Source organism: Myxine glutinosa, chromosome 10, assembly GCF_964187855.1.
Source record: "Myxine glutinosa chromosome 10, kmMyxGlut1.1, whole genome shotgun sequence".
Classification (NCBI taxonomy): Eukaryota; Metazoa; Chordata; class Myxini; order Myxiniformes; family Myxinidae; genus Myxine; species Myxine glutinosa.
The window spans coordinates 43,354,233-43,359,827 of NC_136270.1; the positions used below are offsets into that span (position 1 = coordinate 43,354,233).

The 5,595-nt window shown below is 37.7% G+C and overlaps 1 long non-coding RNA gene across 1 annotated transcript; it reads left to right on the plus strand.

Annotated features, from left to right (window-relative positions):
- Nucleotides 1-3,749: 3,749 nt before the first annotated feature.
- LOC144894139 (uncharacterized) lies at nt 3,750-4,857 on the plus strand. The gene is made up of 3 exons (XR_013624847.1): nt 3,750-4,212; nt 4,372-4,467; nt 4,658-4,857. It is a non-coding gene; the product is annotated as an uncharacterized LOC144894139 (long non-coding RNA).
- Nucleotides 4,858-5,595: the final 738 nt, after the last annotated feature.

Genomic DNA, 5,595 nt, shown 5'->3' on the forward strand with positions numbered 1-5,595 from the left:
GGTTGTGTGTGTGTTTGTGTGTGGTTTGTGTGTGTTTGTGTTTGTATGTGGTTTGTGTTTGGGTGTGTTTGTGTGTGTTTGTGTTTGTGTGTGATTTGTGTGTGGCTTGTGTGTGGTTCTTGTTTGTTTGTGTTTGTATGTGGTTTGTGTTTGTGTGTGATTTGTGCTTGTGTGTGTTTGTGTTTGTGTTTGTGTGTCCGCTCACTTGTACTTGCCGACAGGTTACAATTTTAAACTGATCTTCACGAAACTTCACCACATGGTAGAGTTGGTGGTCCGACAGAATCATATATATTTTTGAGGTCAAAAGGTCAACAACCTTTTCAAATTTCTAAAATCCTCAATTAACAACCGATTTACTTGAAATTTGAAAATGGATTTTCATATCAAATCATTGAATTCAACCACCAACTATTTTTGAGGTCAAAAGGATGCTCCACTGAGTGCCATTCTACTTTATTCTCTTTTACCAAGTGTCGCTCTATGAGTGATTTTCATGTTATTATTACTAGTACTAGCAGGGACCCGTGGAAATTCCACTTAATGTAAAAAAAATTAAAATGTCCTCGACTCCCTCCACCCCCCTTAAGAACCTCAAGAACCTTCCCCCTCCCAACTCTAAGCTATCATTCCTCTACTCGCGCTAAGACTTCAAACAACCTCCCCACCCCTCGCAGTCGCCTGTCCAACTCATAATCCTGCAAGATATGCAGAAAAGATACGTTACCATAAGAAGTTTTGTTATATCGTCCACAACTTTTAAAAATATGATGCTTTATATCGTTTTTGGCCCTTTCACTCAATCGTGAAAAATCACTTATAAATCAAAAATGATCCGGATTGGGATCTTCACCAAAATTGAATCGGTTCGTTCTTGTCACACACATAACCTGTCCACCAAGTTTCATTCGAATTTGTCCCCAAGTTTTTTTTTGCGATATTATGCTATATATCGGTTTCAGCCCCATCAGTGAATGGTGAAGAATCACTTTTAAAAATTCGCTGATCAGGATCCGTATTCAGATCTTCACCAAAACTGAATCGATTATTCCTTGTCACACATCCAAGCTGTCCACCGAGTTTCGTCCGAATCTGTCCACAACTTCTCGACATATCCTGTTTACAAAGAAACAGACAGACAAACAAACAAGACATCGTAACGCAAATCGTGTTTGCGGCATCGTGTCACAAAAATCCATCCCGCCCTCCTCCCCCTTTCCCCCTCCCCCAGAAAAAATGTTGCCATGGAGACATCAAATTGTCCATTTCATTAAGATTAAAATTGACAATTTTAATAACATGGAAAATTTGAGAATGGAAAAATGACAATTTTAATCATAACACCGTTCAATCGGATAAAAAAATTGATATTAGAAGTTTGACCTTCAGTTGACCTTTGACCTTTTGAAATTCAAAAATAGTTGCTTTCCCAATTCAATGACCCAATATGTAAATTCTGTTCAAGTTTCAAGTCAATGGGATGAAAAATGACAATTTTAGGAACTTAACCTCAAGGTGACCTTTGACCTCAAAATCAACAGGCTTCTCAGTCATGACTACCTCTACAACTTGGTAAAGTTCCATGACAATTATTATAGGCCTTGAGATCACAGAGATGACCTTTAGCCAACTTTGCCATCACCATCATGGGGTGTGCAGATTGGCTGCTGAGAATGGAAAATTACACTGTTACGTGCTCCTCCCCAAACCCCGGTCACGGTGTACCTCCGAGCCTCGAGAGGTGTCACGGCAGAAAGATGTGTTATTCTGTATGTCAAAGATCAATGGTGAAACCACACCAATTGTTACCAACAACCAAGTATTGTATTAAAGTCACACAAGAATAACAGTACAATAATAATATTAATCAATTGTACGACCAATATATCATTCCTATGATGGTACCATCAGTTTCGTACAATATAACTCGCTGTGCTCCAAGTAAGCGAAAATAACATTCCCAATGTCTCTGTCCCAGCTTCAAACCAAAGTCGATCCCTGCTGCATTGATCGTCAGAACGATGCTGTATCGAGACCAGAATCCTGCTCGGTTGACAGTCACGCTGCCAAAGATAGGCAAAAGTGTCCTCAAGAGGCGACTGGGAAATCACACCTTCGGGTATGGACGTTCAACGGCTCCCAATCGGCGAACCGCAAATTCCCACTCAAAATCCACGTTACACACACACACCAGGTTAACGGCTGGATGCGTTGAAATGGTGGAAGCGAGGTGAAAAACCTGGAGCGATGCGAAAATCCAGCGCGAGGCAAAATGGCCAACGGTCCGTTCTCGAGACGTAACGGCACTCCAATGATTCTCTTCGGAATCAACCGCAAAACCTGTCACACAGGTTTATCTGTTACAACGATAACAACTCTGTCGCAGGAATCCCTTTCCCAGGAAACCCCATAGTTCGCTAGTGACCCTCGTTCGCCAGCGTTTGCCCAAAACCTCAACGCAGCTCGGCTCCTTCTCCGACCTCACTCGCTCCGCCTCCTTTTCCTCTTCTTCCTCCTCTTCTTCGTCCGGTTCCCGATCCGGTTTCCGGTTTGTTTTAAAACACTAACTTTTATACCTTTTGAAAACAGCTATCTCCAATTCACTTAAACGATAACAATAATAGTACATGCAACCAAAAATGTTTACAGTGGATGAGAACCACAACAACGGAAGTGACGAATCCGTAACATACACACAGAGACAGATGTACGACATGGAAGGTTCAAGATTGCAGGGAGGGGAGAAGGTGGGGTTAGATACAGACACTTAGATGGAAGATCTGTTGATCTGTTGATACATTTTATTATTTACACCAATTTCATCATACTTGTGTACTATGAAAAATCAATTTATCTCATGTATCCCCCGTTTACCCCTTAGGCTATACCCTAAGCTGTCGGCTAGATCTGTAACAGTGTGTGTGTGTGTGTGTGTGTGTGTGTGTGTGTGTGTGTGTGTGTGTGTGTGTGTGTGTGTGTGTGTGTGTGTGTGTGTGTGTGTGTGTGTGTGTGTGTGTGTGTGTGTGTGTATGTATGTATGTGTATATATATATATATATATATATATATATATATATATATATATATATATATATATATATATATATATATATATATATATATATATGTATATATATACATATACATGAGTAGTGTATATATGTTGCTTCTGGGACACTCTCATTTTCCCATTGACTTACATGTTAATTTTCCTCTGAACCTCATTGCCCATTAACACCTCTATTTCTCCCACCCTAATCTTTATGAACCTTTTGTCTATAGTACCTATCCTTAATGTTGTTCATTAGACCACTCAAACACTACAAATATTTGTTTTCCCTTATTGACCTATAATCCTTCTTTTACATATCTGGCAGATTATCTTTGACCCACTCAAACATTGACCCATTCACTTACATGTTAATTTTCTTCTCACCTCTTTACGAACCTTTTAGCCTTTTGACACTCAAACAATGATTCCCCCTTGGTCTTATGGTACTCTTACTATCAATGATCCCGAGTAGACCACTCAAACATCGATCCTACAAATATTTGTTTATGATCCTAACAATGATCCTAACAACTCAAAAATATTTTCATCTTTTTTACCCAACTCACCAGTATTTAAATTAATTCTCTTATTTGTTTTGTGAACTTTTTTACCAGTTGCCTTTTCAATCAGTCTTATTTGATATTTTTCACATTCATTAAGGATGTCATACTTAAACCTCGAACCTTTTTTTAATTAATGAAAGAAATGACATGTTGCTTAACTTTACAAGAAATGACGCGTTGGGAATTTCTCATTGTCTTATTTCCTGTTTCCTCGAAATGTTAAAGCTGAGTTCTGTTCCCGAAAATACATTTTGGACATTATAAATGTCGTGTTGCCGTGCTGTTTTTATCATTACGAACCGAAGAACATGAGCATCAACATGTCTTATTTCACTCTCTACTGTGATGAAGAATACTCACCAGGGTAAGTTTCATTCAGAATTAAACGGGTGATGTGAGCTTTGTATGTGATTAATTTAAATTTATATGACTCATGATATATTTTTTTATTACAGCAATTCAGGTTTTCAAAATGACCTGGTCTTGGCAGAGTTTCAAGTTGTTCCACAAGAGGTTTACAACGAATTGAACATGGGTTGGAACAAATTAAATGTTTCACCGTTCTTAGAAGATAACCACCATCGGAGTTTGTCTCAGGTAATTCGTTATTCATTTCTCTGATTGGCACCATTAAACGGGAGCTGACATTTATTTATTCATTGTGTATCTTTTGTGTATTGTGTATCATTGTGTATACATACAATGTATCTTTTAGGAGAAATTATTAACGTTTTTTCTTTCTTTCTTTTCTAACAGAATACAACACCTGTTGAGATCGATGACCACACCTATGAGTGTGATACCCTAAATTTTCATCTCGACAGGATTGATACCAAATTCAACTTTTTAGAGGTGTGTGTATGTGTGTATGTATGTGTATGTGTATGTGTGTATGTGTGTATGTGTATGTGTGTATGTGTGTATGTATGTATGTGTGTGTGTATGTATGTATGTGTGTGTATGTGTGTGGGGTACACCATTTAGAATGGGTACACCATAAATATATCATTCATATTTTTCTCTCCCCCCTTGTCTCGAACAGAAAGAAATACAAGACCTAAAGAAGACATCTGGAGAAATTACCTTTGAATTGAGCGAGGGAGAAATTGATGAATTGTGCTGGGAAGAAGTTGAATGTGTAATACCTCAAGGAAAATGTTTTAGTAATATGAAGATTTTAATGTTTTCACTATTATTTATATATATTTGTTTTGTTTACAATTATTTAATTATTAATTACAAAAAGAGATTAAAGGAGGAGGGAATGGGGAGGTGCACCCCTGCCAAAGACCCTTCACCCCCCTCATCCCACCCCTCCCCTCCCCTTGTGTGTGGGGAAGGTGGGGGTGGGATGAGGGGGGTGAAGGGTCAAGGGTGGGGGTGCACGGAGGGTGGAGGATGATGGGTGTGGTCTGTGTGGGCGGGGTCTGTGTGGGCGTGGCTTATGATTTTTAATTTATTTAATTTTTTTATTTTTTATTACCACTAATTAAATTAGCTAATCTGGGTGGGGTGAATAGAAATGTTGTTTAATGAATTATTAGCTTTGTTTTTTGTAATTCTTGTGAATAAAATGTCCCTAATATTTCTTCCCCATTCATATCATTTAATTTGTAAGTCCAAGGGACTGTATCCATTACATCAATGATTTTAAATAATTCACGAGTCCATTTTTGTGTATAACCTTTCTCAAAATGACTTTTCCATTTGTATATTCTTACAATATCACCAACTTTAAACTTGGGCTTTCTCAAATTAATCTCCTTTTCATATTCTAATTTTGTAAATGTTTCCAATGGTTTTGATTTTGTTGATGAATGAACTGTATTATTGTAATTATCTACAATATCCTGAATTAAATACACCCATTTTTGAGAACCGAGTTGTGTGAATTTTTTATATAATTTCTCTTTTAAAGTACGATTAAAACGCTCAATAACAACTGCCTTTCCTTCATTAAAGATGCTGTATAATTTAATA